Genomic DNA, 16,904 nt, shown 5'->3' on the forward strand with positions numbered 1-16,904 from the left:
CCAGGCACCGCGGGCGGGCGCTGAGGGTGGGGGTGACCCCCACCCCGGGCCGCCGCCGCGCTCCCAGAAAGGGGACAGAACAAGAGGCAAAAAAAAAAAAAAAAAAAAAGCAGCAGCCTGTGGCACCCGGTATTCCCAGGCGGTCTCCCATCCAAGTACTAACCGGGCCCGACCCTGCTTAGCTTCCGAGACCAGACGAGATCGGGGGCGTTCAGGGTGGTGTGGCCCTAGACGGCGGCGGAGGGCGCCCCTGCCCCGCTCAAGAAGCCGAGCCTCTCTGGGCTTCCCCGCCGCCGCCTCCCGCCCCAGGCCCCGCGCCGGGCCGGGCCGGTTGAGTTCGCCGGCCGGGTCCCGCGGGCTCCCAGGGACGGGGTTGATGGGCGGGGCGGGGCGGGGCGGGGCGGGGCGGGGCGGGGCGGGGGGCTGTCTCTGTATACACACACACACACACTCACACTCACTCACACTCACACAAGATGCGCCTCCACGGCTGGACTCGCCAAGGTGGAGCCCTCCCAGCCTCCCTCGTCTCCTCGCCCGGCCTCCTTCACCTACCCGCTGCCCACCCCCAGCGCGTCGCTGCCTGCCGCTGACTGCGCACGCGCGGGACGCTCGCCCTTTGACCCCAGCCAGGGGCCGCCCTCCCCCACAACCCCTTTCAGCTGCGCCCCCCCCCTCGCCCTGTGGGTGGGCTGCCGCCTATTCCCCCGGGCCAGGGCTGGGGCACAGCCAGTGTATGGGGCGTCTCTCTCTGGGGATGTGTCCCATGGGTGGGGTGGGGTGGCGTGGTTTGGGGGGCGCTGAAGAAATCAGTCCCCTCCATCTCCTACCTCTGGAAAACGCCCAAGCCCGTGGAGAACTGCCGGCACCGCTTCGTGGGGGCCGGGACCCTCCTCCGTGTCCTCCTGTGGCCCAGTCCAAGGGGCCTGGGCCTGGCCGGGGCTGCATTGGACCCCGACCACCCTGGCGTGTGGACTCGCTAAAAATCGGCCATTAGATATTGGATTCCAGCTTCCTGGAGGTCATTTCACTAATGAGTGCACCGGAAAGAGTTTCCTAATCCATCTGTGAGGGTGGCAACTGAAAGAGAATTTGAAAGCTGACAGAATAGGCGAGGGAAGGCATAGGAGATTTCCACACCCAGCAAGGAAGACTTTCCCGAAATGGAAGAAAGAAACGAGCAAACAGAGACACCGGTAGCCCGCCCGGAAAAGAGTCTGCCCCTTAGAGAAAGCACCCTGACCAGGTTCACCCGTGGGTGGGTGGCGAGCTAGCGGCATTCAGAAGAGCGAGGCCCGCAGTCTGTGCGGAAGACACCTGCGCTCGGGTGTGTGTGGCGGCGCGATTCACAAGCAGCTCCAGATGTTAAACCAAGGAGAAGCCAGGGAGTTCCCAACGCCCCAGGTGTCCTCAGCCCACGACTGGCTGCTGTGGGAATGCGAAGCCCGGCTCCTTGTCTCAGAGCGGGGTTCCCAGGAGGATCAGGCTGAAGCTGGGACTCGGCCTCAAAGTGTCCCCTCGCATGGCCACCCCCTTCCCCTTCCTGCTCCTCTACTCCTGGTGCCCCTCCATCCAGGGGCCAGACCTTAAAGAGTCACCGCAAGAGAATCCTGGTCCCAAAGGAGCCTTCTGGGGGACCGGTGCTGAGAGAGGTTGTGGGCATGGCCTGCTGGGGCTCTGCCCGACCCAGGGCTGAGAGATGCCACCTCCCAGCTCTGGGTCCCTGCAGGAAGTGTTGGCAAGCACAGGGCCGGTCCTCCAAAGGCCCAGGTGCAGGGAGCCCAGGCCAAGCAGCCTGTGGAAGAGGCCACTTGCCGTGCCACCCCGGGAACAGGACTGCAGGCCCCGGCCCTTCCCACCTCCTCCTCCTCCTCCTCCTCCTCCTCCTCCTCCCCCCCGCCCCCCCCCCCACAGGGCACAGGGCTCAGAGACACCTCAGACTCTTGCTACCCGAAGTGCAAAGGGCATCAGTTGCTCCTCCAACCCCCCCGCCCAGCAGACCACGTTGTCCAGCCAGCCCCCGGGCCTCCCTGGGGTGCCCAGCACAAAAGTGCAGACACCCACCGGACCCTCAATCTCAGTTTTCGGATGTTTTTGCCACTCTAAGGACCCGCAGGCCAGCTGGGCCTTCGGGCAGGACAGAGAGCCCCGGAATCCGACGTGGAGAGCTGCGTGTACGTCCCCATCAGGAGGCGGTCCCCACCTCCGCGGCTCTCCCCTTGCGGGGAGGGGCAGCCCAGCCGGCAGCCAGCCGCAGGGCCTCAGGGAAGACACCAGGCTGGGCCCCCGCGGCACAGCGGGGGCACGTCCCCCGCACTCACGCGACTTAGGGACGGCTGCTGGAGACTGCTGCGGCCACCCTGCTGCCGGGTTTCTGGAGGGCTTCCTGGAAGCAGCGTCCACACCAAGCCCTTGGAAGGCCCAGGCGACGGAGGAGCCGGTCAGGCAGGGGCCGAGGACGGTGAGAGGCCGGGCGGGCGGGAAGGAGCATGTCAGGCAGGGGCAGAGGACGGTGACAGGCCGGGCGGGGAGGAGCCGGTCAGGCGGGGGCCCAGGACAGTGACGGGCCTGGCCGGGGAGGAGTGCGTCAGGCAGGGGCAGTGGAGACGGGCTGGGTAAGGGTTAGGGTGACAGTTAGGGCACAATTCACAATCGCAAAGACGTGGAAGCGACCCGAGTGCCCATCCATCCAGGAGTGCATGAATAAAATGTGGCGCGTGGACACCACGGAGTGCCATTCGGCTGTGAGGAGCAGCGGTGAGAGGGCGCCTCTCGTGTTCTCCTGGCCAGAGCTGGAACCCGTTCCAGTAGGCCAGGTATCCCAAGAATGGACACACGAGCACCACGTGAGCGCGCTCACCGGCAAATTGGTACGAACGGATGGACGCCTAAGTGGACAGAGAGGAATCACCTTCATCGGGTGGGTGTCGGGCGTGTGGGGGGAGGGGAGGGGCATACACATCCATTAGGCATGGGGTGGGTGCGCACCGACTGGGGGATGGGCGCACTTGAAGCTCTGACCCGAGGGGGGAGGCTTGGAGAGGGCAAGGCACCCGACCTTAACATTGGTACCCCCACAATACGCTGGAACAACATGAGAGGTATATGAATAAGAACACAGGGGGGGCCGGGCGCGGTGGCTCACGCCTGTAATCCTAGCTCTCTGGGAGGCCGAGGCGGGCGGATTGCTCCAGGTCAGGAGTTCGAAACCAGCCTGAGCAAGAGCGAGACCCCGTCTCTACTAAAAATAGAAAGAAATTAATTGGCCAACTAATATATATAGAAAAACACAGCCGGGCGTGGTGGTGCATGCCTGTAGTCCCAACTACTCGGGAGGCTGAGGCAGCAGGATTGCTTGAGCCCGGAGATTGAGGTTGCTGTGAGCTAGGCTGACGCCATGGCACTCACTCTAGCCTGGGCAGCAAAACGAGACTCTGTCTCAAAAAAAAAAAAAAAAAAAGAACACAGGGGGGAGGGGGGCACGGGCAACACATGTCACCTGAATACTTGTACTCCCATCATCTGCTTGAAGAGAGAGAGAAAAGAAAATGCAATCATAGAGGTAAGAGACACTTTTTAAAAATAATGAATCCGAAGAGAAAAGTAAAAGGAGGCCTGTGGAGCAGGTCTGGGTGTGACTCCGGATCCCCCAACATCAGGTGCCACCACCAAAGATTCCTGCGTGTAGCCCATAGAACCCCAAAAGCAACGGGACGAGTTCTGGTCACATACTCCCTCAAAATGACATCCTGGCCTTCTTCTGGAACTCCCTCCCCTCTCAGACTCTCAAGGTTTCCTCCAGCGTGTCGGTTCCCACAGAGCAGACCTTTGGTCTGAGACCTGACAGTCCAGATGCCACGCATGCTGCCGCGTGGCGGCGGTGTCGCGGCTTGGGACAAGAGGAGGCCCCACGGTGCGGGCTGGGGCGCCAGGCACCGCGGGCGGGCGCTGAGGGTGGGGGTGACCCCCACCCCGGGCCGCCGCCGCGCTCCCAGAAAGGGGACAGAACAAGAGGCAAAAAAAAAAAAAAAAAAAAAGCAGCAGCCTGTGGCACCCGGTATTCCCAGGCGGTCTCCCATCCAAGTACTAACCGGGCCCGACCCTGCTTAGCTTCCGAGACCAGACGAGATCGGGGGCGTTCAGGGTGGTGTGGCCCTAGACGGCGGCGGAGGGCGCCCCTGCCCCGCTCAAGAAGCCGAGCCTCTCTGGGCTTCCCCGCCGCCGCCTCCCGCCCCAGGCCCCGCGCCGGGCCGGGCCGGTTGAGTTCGCCGGCCGGGTCCCGCGGGCTCCCAGGGACGGGGGTGATGGGCGGGGCGGGGCGGGGCAGGGCGGGGCGGGGGGCTGTCTCTGTATACACACACACACACACTCACACTCACTCACACTCACACAAGATGCGCCTCCACGGCTGGACTCGCCAAGGTGGAGCCCTCCCAGCCTCCCTCGTCTCCTCGCCCGGCCTCCTTCACCTACCCGCTGCCCACCCCCAGCGCGTCGCTGCCTGCCGCTGACTGCGCACGCGGGACGCTCGCCCTTTGACCCCAGCCAGGGGCCGCCCTCCCCCACAACCCCTTTCAGCTGCGCCCCCCCCCTCGCCCTGTGGGTGGGCTGCCGCCTATTCCCCCGGGCCAGGGCTGGGGCACAGCCAGTGTATGGGGCGTCTCTCTCTGGGGATGTGTCCCATGGGTGGGGTGGGGTGGCGTGGTTTGGGGGGCGCTGAAGAAATCAGTCCCCTCCATCTCCTACCTCTGGAAAACGCCCAAGCCCGTGGAGAACTGCCGGCACCGCTTCGTGGGGGCCGGGACCCTCCTCCGTGTCCTCCTGTGGCCCAGTCCAAGGGGCCTGGGCCTGGCCGGGGCTGCATTGGACCCCGACCACCCTGGCGTGTGGACTCGCTAAAAATCGGCCATTAGATATTGGATTCCAGCTTCCTGGAGGTCATTTCACTAATGAGTGCACCGGAAAGAGTTTCCTAATCCATCTGTGAGGGTGGCAACTGAAAGAGAATTTGAAAGCTGACAGAATAGGCGAGGGAAGGCATAGGAGATTTCCACACCCAGCAAGGAAGACTTTCCCGAAATGGAAGAAAGAAACGAGCAAACAGAGACACCGGTAGCCCGCCCGGAAAAGAGTCTGCCCCTTAGAGAAAGCACCCTGACCAGGTTCACCCGTGGGTGGGTGGCGAGCTAGCGGCATTCAGAAGAGCGAGGCCCGCAGTCTGTGCGGAAGACACCTGCGCTCGGGTGTGTGTGGCGGCGCGATTCACAAGCAGCTCCAGATGTTAAACCAAGGAGAAGCCAGGGAGTTCCCAACGCCCCAGGTGTCCTCAGCCCACGACTGGCTGCTGTGGGAATGCGAAGCCCGGCTCCTTGTCTCAGAGCGGGGTTCCCAGGAGGATCAGGCTGAAGCTGGGACTCGGCCTCAAAGTGTCCCCTCGCATGGCCACCCCCTTCCCCTTCCTGCTCCTCTACTCCTGGTGCCCCTCCATCCAGGGGCCAGACCTTAAAGAGTCACCGCAAGAGAATCCTGGTCCCAAAGGAGCCTTCTGGGGGACCGGTGCTGAGAGAGGTTGTGGGCATGGCCTGCTGGGGCTCTGCCCGACCCAGGGCTGAGAGATGCCACCTCCCAGCTCTGGGTCCCTGCAGGAAGTGTTGGCAAGCACAGGGCCGGTCCTCCAAAGGCCCAGGTGCAGGGAGCCCAGGCCAAGCAGCCTGTGGAAGAGGCCACTTGCCGTGCCACCCCGGGAACAGGACTGCAGGCCCCGGCCCTTCCCACCTCCTCCTCCTCCTCCTCCTCCTCCTCCTCCTCCCCCCCGCCCCCCCCCACAGGGCACAGGGCTCAGAGACACCTCAGACTCTTGCTACCCGAAGTGCAAAGGGCATCAGTTGCTCCTCCAACCCCCCCGCCCAGCAGACCACGTTGTCCAGCCAGCCCCCGGGCCTCCCTGGGGTGCCCAGCACAAAAGTGCAGACACCCACCGGACCCTCAATCTCAGTTTTCGGATGTTTTTGCCACTCTAAGGACCCGCAGGCCAGCTGGGCCTTCGGGCAGGACAGAGAGCCCCGGAATCCGACGTGGAGAGCTGCGTGTACGTCCCCATCAGGAGGCGGTCCCCACCTCCGCGGCTCTCCCCTTGCGGGGAGGGGCAGCCCAGCCGGCAGCCAGCCGCAGGGCCTCAGGGAAGACACCAGGCTGGGCCCCCGCGGCACAGCGGGGGCACGTCCCCCGCACTCACGCGACTTAGGGACGGCTGCTGGAGACTGCTGCGGCCACCCTGCTGCCGGGTTTCTGGAGGGCTTCCTGGAAGCAGCGTCCACACCAAGCCCTTGGAAGGCCCAGGCGACGGAGGAGCCGGTCAGGCAGGGGCCGAGGACGGTGAGAGGCCGGGCGGGCGGGAAGGAGCATGTCAGGCAGGGGCAGAGGACGGTGACAGGCCGGGCGGGGAGGAGCCGGTCAGGCGGGGGCCCAGGACAGTGACGGGCCTGGCCGGGGAGGAGTGCGTCAGGCAGGGGCAGTGGAGACGGGCTGGGTAAGGGTTAGGGTGACAGTTAGGGCACAATTCACAATCGCAAAGACGTGGAAGCGACCCGAGTGCCCATCCATCCAGGAGTGCATGAATAAAATGTGGCGCGTGGACACCACGGAGTGCCATTCGGCTGTGAGGAGCAGCGGTGAGAGGGCGCCTCTCGTGTTCTCCTGGCCAGAGCTGGAACCCGTTCCAGTAGGCCAGGTATCCCAAGAATGGACACACGAGCACCACGTGAGCGCGCTCACCGGCAAATTGGTACGAACGGATGGACGCCTAAGTGGACAGAGAGGAATCACCTTCATCGGGTGGGTGTCGGGCGTGTGGGGGGAGGGGAGGGGCATACACATCCATTAGGCATGGGGTGGGTGCGCACCGACTGGGGGATGGGCGCACTTGAAGCTCTGACCCGAGGGGGGAGGCTTGGAGAGGGCAAGGCACCCGACCTTAACATTGGTACCCCCACAATACGCTGGAACAACATGAGAGGTATATGAATAAGAACACAGGGGGGGCCGGGCGCGGTGGCTCACGCCTGTAATCCTAGCTCTCTGGGAGGCCGAGGCGGGCGGATTGCTCCAGGTCAGGAGTTCGAAACCAGCCTGAGCAAGAGCGAGACCCCGTCTCTACTAAAAATAGAAAGAAATTAATTGGCCAACTAATATATATAGAAAAACACAGCCGGGCGTGGTGGTGCATGCCTGTAGTCCCAACTACTCGGGAGGCTGAGGCAGCAGGATTGCTTGAGCCCGGAGATTGAGGTTGCTGTGAGCTAGGCTGACGCCATGGCACTCACTCTAGCCTGGGCAGCAAAACGAGACTCTGTCTCAAAAAAAAAAAAAAAAAAAGAACACAGGGGGGAGGGGGGCACGGGCAACACATGTCACCTGAATACTTGTACTCCCATCATCTGCTTGAAGAGAGAGAGAAAAGAAAATGCAATCCTAGAGGTAAGAGACACTTTTTAAAAATAATGAATCCGAAGAGAAAAGTAAAAGGAGGCCTGTGGAGCAGGTCTGGGTGTGACTCCGGATCCCCCAACATCAGGTGCCACCACCAAAGATTCCTGCGTGTAGCCCATAGAACCCCAAAAGCAACGGGACGAGTTCTGGTCACATACTCCCTCAAAATGACATCCTGGCCTTCTTCTGGAACTCCCTCCCCTCTCAGACTCTCAAGGTTTCCTCCAGCGTGTCGGTTCCCACAGAGCAGACCTTTGGTCTGAGACCTGACAGTCCAGATGCCACGCATGCTGCCGCGTGGCGGCGGTGTCGCGGCTTGGGACAAGAGGAGGCCCCACGGTGCGGGCTGGGGCGCCAGGCACCGCGGGCGGGCGCTGAGGGTGGGGGTGACCCCCACCCCGGGCCGCCGCCGCGCTCCCAGAAAGGGGACAGAACAAGAGGCAAAAAAAAAAAAAAAAAAAAAGCAGCAGCCTGTGGCACCCGGTATTCCCAGGCGGTCTCCCATCCAAGTACTAACCGGGCCCGACCCTGCTTAGCTTCCGAGACCAGACGAGATCGGGGGCGTTCAGGGTGGTGTGGCCCTAGACGGCGGCGGAGGGCGCCCCTGCCCCGCTCAAGAAGCCGAGCCTCTCTGGGCTTCCCCGCCGCCGCCTCCCGCCCCAGGCCCCGCGCCGGGCCGGGCCGGTTGAGTTCGCCGGCCGGGTCCCGCGGGCTCCCAGGGACGGGGTTGATGGGCGGGGCGGGGCGGGGCGGGGGGCTGTCTCTGTATACACACACACACACACTCACACTCACTCACACTCACACAAGATGCGCCTCCACGGCTGGACTCGCCAAGGTGGAGCCCTCCCAGCCTCCCTCGTCTCCTCGCCCGGCCTCCTTCACCTACCCGCTGCCCACCCCCAGCGCGTCGCTGCCTGCCGCTGACTGCGCACGCGCGGGACGCTCGCCCTTTGACCCCAGCCAGGGGCCGCCCTCCCCCACAACCCCTTTCAGCTGCGCCCCCCCCCCCTCGCCCTGTGGGTGGGCTGCCGCCTATTCCCCCGGGCCAGGGCTGGGGCACAGCCAGTGTATGGGGCGTCTCTCTCTGGGGATGTGTCCCATGGGTGGGGTGGGGTGGCGTGGTTTGGGGGGCGCTGAAGAAATCAGTCCCCTCCATCTCCTACCTCTGGAAAACGCCCAAGCCCGTGGAGAACTGCCGGCACCGCTTCGTGGGGGCCGGGACCCTCCTCCGTGTCCTCCTGTGGCCCAGTCCAAGGGGCCTGGGCCTGGCCGGGGCTGCATTGGACCCCGACCACCCTGGCGTGTGGACTCGCTAAAAATCGGCCATTAGATATTGGATTCCAGCTTCCTGGAGGTCATTTCACTAATGAGTGCACCGGAAAGAGTTTCCTAATCCATCTGTGAGGGTGGCAACTGAAAGAGAATTTGAAAGCTGACAGAATAGGCGAGGGAAGGCATAGGAGATTTCCACACCCAGCAAGGAAGACTTTCCCGAAATGGAAGAAAGAAACGAGCAAACAGAGACACCGGTAGCCCGCCCGGAAAAGAGTCTGCCCCTTAGAGAAAGCACCCTGACCAGGTTCACCCGTGGGTGGGTGGCGAGCTAGCGGCATTCAGAAGAGCGAGGCCCGCAGTCTGTGCGGAAGACACCTGCGCTCGGGTGTGTGTGGCGGCGCGATTCACAAGCAGCTCCAGATGTTAAACCAAGGAGAAGCCAGGGAGTTCCCAACGCCCCAGGTGTCCTCAGCCCACGACTGGCTGCTGTGGGAATGCGAAGCCCGGCTCCTTGTCTCAGAGCGGGGTTCCCAGGAGGATCAGGCTGAAGCTGGGACTCGGCCTCAAAGTGTCCCCTCGCATGGCCACCCCCTTCCCCTTCCTGCTCCTCTACTCCTGGTGCCCCTCCATCCAGGGGCCAGACCTTAAAGAGTCACCGCAAGAGAATCCTGGTCCCAAAGGAGCCTTCTGGGGGACCGGTGCTGAGAGAGGTTGTGGGCATGGCCTGCTGGGGCTCTGCCCGACCCAGGGCTGAGAGATGCCACCTCCCAGCTCTGGGTCCCTGCAGGAAGTGTTGGCAAGCACAGGGCCGGTCCTCCAAAGGCCCAGGTGCAGGGAGCCCAGGCCAAGCAGCCTGTGGAAGAGGCCACTTGCCGTGCCACCCCGGGAACAGGACTGCAGGCCCCGGCCCTTCCCACCTCCTCCTCCTCCTCCTCCTCCTCCTCCTCCTCCCCCCCGCCCCCCCCCACAGGGCACAGGGCTCAGAGACACCTCAGACTCTTGCTACCCGAAGTGCAAAGGGCATCAGTTGCTCCTCCAACCCCCCCGCCCAGCAGACCACGTTGTCCAGCCAGCCCCCGGGCCTCCCTGGGGTGCCCAGCACAAAAGTGCAGACACCCACCGGACCCTCAATCTCAGTTTTCGGATGTTTTTGCCACTCTAAGGACCCGCAGGCCAGCTGGGCCTTCGGGCAGGACAGAGAGCCCCGGAATCCGACGTGGAGAGCTGCGTGTACGTCCCCATCAGGAGGCGGTCCCCACCTCCGCGGCTCTCCCCTTGCGGGGAGGGGCAGCCCAGCCGGCAGCCAGCCGCAGGGCCTCAGGGAAGACACCAGGCTGGGCCCCCGCGGCACAGCGGGGGCACGTCCCCCGCACTCACGCGACTTAGGGACGGCTGCTGGAGACTGCTGCGGCCACCCTGCTGCCGGGTTTCTGGAGGGCTTCCTGGAAGCAGCGTCCACACCAAGCCCTTGGAAGGCCCAGGCGACGGAGGAGCCGGTCAGGCAGGGGCCGAGGACGGTGAGAGGCCGGGCGGGCGGGAAGGAGCATGTCAGGCAGGGGCAGAGGACGGTGACAGGCCGGGCGGGGAGGAGCCGGTCAGGCGGGGGCCCAGGACAGTGACGGGCCTGGCCGGGGAGGAGTGCGTCAGGCAGGGAGAGTGGAGACGGGCTGGGTAAGGGTTAGGGTGACAGTTAGGGCACAATTCACAATCGCAAAGACGTGGAAGCGACCCGAGTGCCCATCCATCCAGGAGTGCATGAATAAAATGTGGCGCGTGGACACCACGGAGTGCCATTCGGCTGTGAGGAGCAGCGGTGAGAGGGCGCCTCTCGTGTTCTCCTGGCCAGAGCTGGAACCCGTTCCAGTAGGCCAGGTATCCCAAGAATGGACACACGAGCACCACGTGAGCGCGCTCACCGGCAAATTGGTACGAACGGATGGACGCCTAAGTGGACAGAGAGGAATCACCTTCATCGGGTGGGTGTCGGGCGGGTGGGGGGAGGGGAGGGGCATACACATCCATTAGGCATGGGGTGGGTGCGCACCGACTGGGGGATGGGCGCACTTGAAGCTCTGACCCGAGGGGGGAGGCTTGGAGAGGGCAAGGCACCCGACCTTAACATTGGTACCCCCACAATACGCTGGAACAACATGAGAGGTATATGAATAAGAACACAGGGGGGGCCGGGCGCGGTGGCTCACGCCTGTAATCCTAGCTCTCTGGGAGGCCGAGGCGGGCGGATTGCTCCAGGTCAGGAGTTCGAAACCAGCCTGAGCAAGAGCGAGACCCCGTCTCTACTAAAAATAGAAAGAAATTAATTGGCCAACTAATATATATAGAAAAACACAGCCGGGCGTGGTGGTGCATGCCTGTAGTCCCAACTACTCGGGAGGCTGAGGCAGCAGGATTGCTTGAGCCCGGAGATTGAGGTTGCTGTGAGCTAGGCTGACGCCATGGCACTCACTCTAGCCTGGGCAGCAAAACGAGACTCTGTCTCAAAAAAAAAAAAAAAAAAAGAACACAGAAGGGAGGGGGGCACGGGCAACACATGTCACCTGAATACTTGTACTCCCATCATCTGCTTGAAGAGAGAGAGAAAAGAAAATGCAATCCTAGAGGTAAGAGACACTTTTTAAAAATAATGAATCCGAAGAGAAAAGTAAAAGGAGGCCTGTGGAGCAGGTCTGGGTGTGACTCCGGATCCCCCAACATCAGGTGCCACCACCAAAGATTCCTGCGTGTAGCCCATAGAACCCCAAAAGCAACGGGACGAGTTCTGGTCACATACTCCCTCAAAATGACATCCTGGCCTTCTTCTGGAACTCCCTCCCCTCTCAGACTCTCAAGGTTTCCTCCAGCGTGTCGGTTCCCACAGAGCAGACCTTTGGTCTGAGACCTGACAGTCCAGATGCCACGCATGCTGCCGCGTGGCGGCGGTGTCGCGGCTTGGGACAAGAGGAGGCCCCACGGTGCGGGCTGGGGCGCCAGGCACCGCGGGCGGGCGCTGAGGGTGGGGGTGACCCCCACCCCGGGCCGCCGCCGCGCTCCCAGAAAGGGGACACAACAAGAGGCAAAAAAAAAAAAAAAAAAAAAAGCAGCAGCCTGTGGCACCCGGTATTCCCAGGCGGTCTCCCATCCAAGTACTAACCGGGCCCGACCCTGCTTAGCTTCCGAGACCAGACGAGATCGGGGGCGTTCAGGGTGGTGTGGCCCTAGACGGCGGCGGAGGGCGCCCCTGCCCCGCTCAAGAAGCCGAGCCTCTCTGGGCTTCCCCGCCGCCGCCTCCCGCCCCAGGCCCCGCGCCGGGCCGGGCCGGTTGAGTTCGCCGGCCGGGTCCCGCGGGCTCCCAGGGACGGGGTTGATGGGCGGGGCGGGGCGGGGCGGGGGGCTGTCTCTGTATACACACACACACACACTCACACTCACTCACACTCACACAAGATGCGCCTCCACGGCTGGACTCGCCAAGGTGGAGCCCTCCCAGCCTCCCTCGTCTCCTCGCCCGGCCTCCTTCACCTACCCGCTGCCCACCCCCAGCGCGTCGCTGCCTGCCGCTGACTGCGCACGCGCGGGACGCTCGCCCTTTGACCCCAGCCAGGGGCCGCCCTCCCCCACAACCCCTTTCAGCTGCGCCCCCCCCCCTCGCCCTGTGGGTGGGCTGCCGCCTATTCCCCCGGGCCAGGGCTGGGGCACAGCCAGTGTATGGGGCGTCTCTCTCTGGGGATGTGTCCCATGGGTGGGGTGGGGTGGCGTGGTTTGGGGGGCGCTGAAGAAATCAGTCCCCTCCATCTCCTACCTCTGGAAAACGCCCAAGCCCGTGGAGAACTGCCGGCACCGCTTCGTGGGGGCCGGGACCCTCCTCTGTGTCCTCCTGTGGCCCAGTCCAAGGGGCCTGGGCCTGGCCGGGGCTGCATTGGACCCCGACCACCCTGGCGTGTGGACTCGCTAAAAATCGGCCATTAGATATTGGATTCCAGCTTCCTGGAGGTCATTTCACTAATGAGTGCACCGGAAAGAGTTTCCTAATCCATCTGTGAGGGTGGCAACTGAAAGAGAATTTGAAAGCTGACAGAATAGGCGAGGGAAGGCATAGGAGATTTCCACACCCAGCAAGGAAGACTTTCCCGAAATGGAAGAAAGAAACGAGCAAACAGAGACACCGGTAGCCCGCCCGGAAAAGAGTCTGCCCCTTAGAGAAAGCACCCTGACCAGGTTCACCCGTGGGTGGGTGGCGAGCTAGCGGCATTCAGAAGAGCGAGGCCCGCAGTCTGTGCGGAAGACACCTGCGCTCGGGTGTGTGTGGCGGCGCGATTCACAAGCAGCTCCAGATGTTAAACCAAGGAGAAGCCAGGGAGTTCCCAACGCCCCAGGTGTCCTCAGCCCACGACTGGCTGCTGTGGGAATGCGAAGCCCGGCTCCTTGTCTCAGAGCGGGGTTCCCAGGAGGATCAGGCTGAAGCTGGGACTCGGCCTCAAAGTGTCCCCTCGCATGGCCACCCCCTTCCCCTTCCTGCTCCTCTACTCCTGGTGCCCCTCCATCCAGGGGCCAGACCTTAAAGAGTCACCGCAAGAGAATCCTGGTCCCAAAGGAGCCTTCTGGGGGACCGGTGCTGAGAGAGGTTGTGGGCATGGCCTGCTGGGGCTCTGCCCGACCCAGGGCTGAGAGATGCCACCTCCCAGCTCTGGGTCCCTGCAGGAAGTGTTGGCAAGCACAGGGCCGGTCCTCCAAAGGCCCAGGTGCAGGGAGCCCAGGCCAAGCAGCCTGTGGAAGAGGCCACTTGCTGTGCCACCCCGGGAACAGGACTGCAGGCCCCGGCCCTTCCCACCTCCTCCTCCTCCTCCTCCTCCTCCTCCTCCTCCCCCCCGCCCCCCCCCACAGGGCACAGGGCTCAGAGACACCTCAGACTCTTGCTACCCGAAGTGCAAAGGGCATCAGTTGCTCCTCCAACCCCCCCGCCCAGCAGACCACGTTGTCCAGCCAGCCCCCGGGCCTCCCTGGGGTGCCCAGCACAAAAGTGCAGACACCCACCGGACCCTCAATCTCAGTTTTCGGATGTTTTTGCCACTCTAAGGACCCGCAGGCCAGCTGGGCCTTCGGGCAGGACAGAGAGCCCCGGAATCCGACGTGGAGAGCTGCGTGTACGTCCCCATCAGGAGGCGGTCCCCACCTCCGCGGCTCTCCCCTTGCGGGGAGGGGCAGCCCAGCCGGCAGCCAGCCGCAGGGCCTCAGGGAAGACACCAGGCTGGGCCCCCGCGGCACAGCGGGGGCACGTCCCCCGCACTCACGCGACTTAGGGACGGCTGCTGGAGACTGCTGCGGCCACCCTGCTGCCGGGTTTCTGGAGGGCTTCCTGGAAGCAGCGTCCACACCAAGCCCTTGGAAGGCCCAGGCGACGGAGGAGCCGGTCAGGCAGGGGCCGAGGACGGTGAGAGGCCGGGCGGGCGGGAAGGAGCATGTCAGGCAGGGGCAGAGGACGGTGACAGGCCGGGCGGGGAGGAGCCGGTCAGGCGGGGGCCCAGGACAGTGACGGGCCTGGCCGGGGAGGAGTGCGTCAGGCAGGGAGAGTGGAGACGGGCTGGGTAAGGGTTAGGGTGACAGTTAGGGCACAATTCACAATCGCAAAGACGTGGAAGCGACCCGAGTGCCCATCCATCCAGGAGTGCATGAATAAAATGTGGCGCGTGGACACCACGGAGTGCCATTCGGCTGTGAGGAGCAGCGGTGAGAGGGCGCCTCTCGTGTTCTCCTGGCCAGAGCTGGAACCCGTTCCAGTAGGCCAGGTATCCCAAGAATGGACACACGAGCACCACGTGAGCGCGCTCACCGGCAAATTGGTACGAACGGATGGACGCCTAAGTGGACAGAGAGGAATCACCTTCATCGGGTGGGTGTCGGGCGTGTGGGGGGAGGGGAGGGGCATACACATCCATTAGGCATGGGGTGGGTGCGCACCGACTGGGGGATGGGCGCACTTGAAGCTCTGACCCGAGGGGGGAGGCTTGGAGAGGGCAAGGCACCCGACCTTAACATTGGTACCCCCACAATACGCTGGAACAACATGAGAGGTATATGAATAAGAACACAGGGGGGGGCGGGCGCGGTGGCTCACGCCTGTAATCCTAGCTCTCTGGGAGGCCGAGGCGGGCGGATTGCTCCAGGTCAGGAGTTCGAAACCAGCCTGAGCAAGAGCGAGACCCCGTCTCTACTAAAAATAGAAAGAAATTAATTGGCCAACTAATATATATAGAAAAACACAGCCGGGCGTGGTGGTGCATGCCTGTAGTCCCAACTACTCGGGAGGCTGAGGCAGCAGGATTGCTTGAGCCCGGAGATTGAGGTTGCTGTGAGCTAGGCTGACGCCATGGCACTCACTCTAGCCTGGGCAGCAAAACGAGACTCTGTCTCAAAAAAAAAAAAAAAAAGAACACAGGGGGGAGGGGGGCACGGGCAACACATGTCACCTGAATACTTGTACTCCCATCATCTGCTTGAAGAGAGAGAGAAAAGAAAATGCAATCATAGAGGTAAGAGACACTTTTTAAAAATAATGAATCCGAAGAGAAAAGTAAAAGGAGGCCTGTGGAGCAGGTCTGGGTGTGACTCCGGATCCCCCAACATCAGGTGCCACCACCAAAGATTCCTGCGTGTAGCCCATAGAACCCCAAAAGCAACGGGACGAGTTCTGGTCACATACTCCCTCAAAATGACATCCTGGCCTTCTTCTGGAACTCCCTCCCCTCTCAGACTCTCAAGGTTTCCTCCAGCGTGTCGGTTCCCACAGAGCAGACCTTTGGTCTGAGACCTGACAGTCCAGATGCCACGCATGCTGCCGCGTGGCGGCGGTGTCGCGGCTTGGGACAAGAGGAGGCCCCACGGTGCGGGCTGGGGCGCCAGGCACCGCGGGCGGGCGCTGAGGGTGGGGGTGACCCCCACCCCGGGCCGCTGCCGCGCTCCCAGAAAGGGGACACAACAAGAGGCAAAAAAAAAAAAAAAAAAAAAAGCAGCAGCCTGTGGCACCCGGTATTCCCAGGCGGTCTCCCATCCAAGTACTAACCGGGCCCGACCCTGCTTAGCTTCCGAGACCAGACGAGATCGGGGGCGTTCAGGGTGGTGTGGCCCTAGACGGCGGCGGAGGGCGCCCCTGCCCCGCTCAAGAAGCCGAGCCTCTCTGGGCTTCCCCGCCGCCGCCTCCCGCCCCAGGCCCCGCGCCGGGCCGGGCCGGTTGAGTTCGCCGGCCGGGTCCCGCGGGCTCCCAGGGACGGGGTTGATGGGCGGGGCGGGGCGGGGCGGGGGGCTGTCTCTGTATACACACACACACACACTCACACTCACTCACACTCACACAAGATGCGCCTCCACGGCTGGACTCGCCAAGGTGGAGCCCTCCCAGCCTCCCTCGTCTCCTCGCCCGGCCTCCTTCACCTACCCGCTGCCCACCCCCAGCGCGTCGCTGCCTGCCGCTGACTGCGCACGTGCGGGACGCTCGCCCTTTGACCCCAGCCAGGGGCCGCCCTCCCCCACAACCCCTTTCAGCTGCGCCCCCCCCCCTCGCCCTGTGGGTGGGCTGCCGCCTATTCCCCCGGGCCAGGGCTGGGGCACAGCCAGTGTATGGGGCGTCTCTCTCTGGGGATGTGTCCCATGGGTGGGGTGGGGTGGCGTGGTTTGGGGGGCGCTGAAGAAATCAGTCCCCTCCATCTCCTACCTCTGGAAAACGCCCAAGCCCGTGGAGAACTGCCGGCACCGCTTCGTGGGGGCCGGGACCCTCCTCCGTGTCCTCCTGTGGCCCAGTCCAAGGGGCCTGGGCCTGGCCGGGGCTGCATTGGACCCCGACCACCCTGGCGTGTGGACTCGCTAAAAATCGGCCATTAGATATTGGATTCCAGCTTCCTGGAGGTCATTTCACTAATGAGTGCACCGGAAAGAGTTTCCTAATCCATCTGTGAGGGTGGCAACTGAAAGAGAATTTGAAAGCTGACAGAATAGGCGAGGGAAGGCATAGGAGATTTCCACACCCAGCAAGGAAGACTTTCCCGAAATGGAAGAAAGAAACGAGCAAACAGAGACACCGGTAGCCCGCCCGGAAAAGAGTCTGCCCCTTAGAGAAAGCACCCTGACCAGGTTCACCCGTGGGTGGGTGG

The 16,904-nt window shown here is 63.2% G+C and overlaps 5 non-coding genes across 5 annotated transcripts; all 5 read right to left on the reverse strand.

The window, feature by feature from the left end:
- Positions 1 to 114: 114 nt before the first annotated feature.
- LOC142866826 (5S ribosomal RNA) lies at positions 115 to 233 on the reverse strand. The gene has a single exon (XR_012916656.1). It is a non-coding gene; the product is annotated as a 5S ribosomal RNA (ribosomal RNA).
- Positions 234 to 4,042: 3,809 nt separating this feature from the next.
- Positions 4,043 to 4,161, reverse strand: LOC142866828 (5S ribosomal RNA). Its single transcript, XR_012916658.1, has one exon. It is a non-coding gene; the product is annotated as a 5S ribosomal RNA (ribosomal RNA).
- A 3,795-nt stretch (positions 4,162 to 7,956) lies between these two features.
- LOC142866829 (5S ribosomal RNA) lies at positions 7,957 to 8,075 on the reverse strand. Its single transcript, XR_012916659.1, has one exon. It is a non-coding gene; the product is annotated as a 5S ribosomal RNA (ribosomal RNA).
- Positions 8,076 to 11,865: 3,790 nt separating this feature from the next.
- Positions 11,866 to 11,984, reverse strand: LOC142866830 (5S ribosomal RNA). The gene has a single exon (XR_012916660.1). It is a non-coding gene; the product is annotated as a 5S ribosomal RNA (ribosomal RNA).
- A 3,787-nt stretch (positions 11,985 to 15,771) lies between these two features.
- LOC142866831 (5S ribosomal RNA) lies at positions 15,772 to 15,890 on the reverse strand. The gene has a single exon (XR_012916661.1). It is a non-coding gene; the product is annotated as a 5S ribosomal RNA (ribosomal RNA).
- Positions 15,891 to 16,904: the final 1,014 nt, after the last annotated feature.

This window comes from Microcebus murinus, unplaced genomic scaffold, assembly GCF_040939455.1.
Source record: "Microcebus murinus isolate Inina unplaced genomic scaffold, M.murinus_Inina_mat1.0 scaf007_hap2_Mmur4.0, whole genome shotgun sequence".
Classification (NCBI taxonomy): domain Eukaryota; kingdom Metazoa; phylum Chordata; class Mammalia; order Primates; family Cheirogaleidae; genus Microcebus; species Microcebus murinus.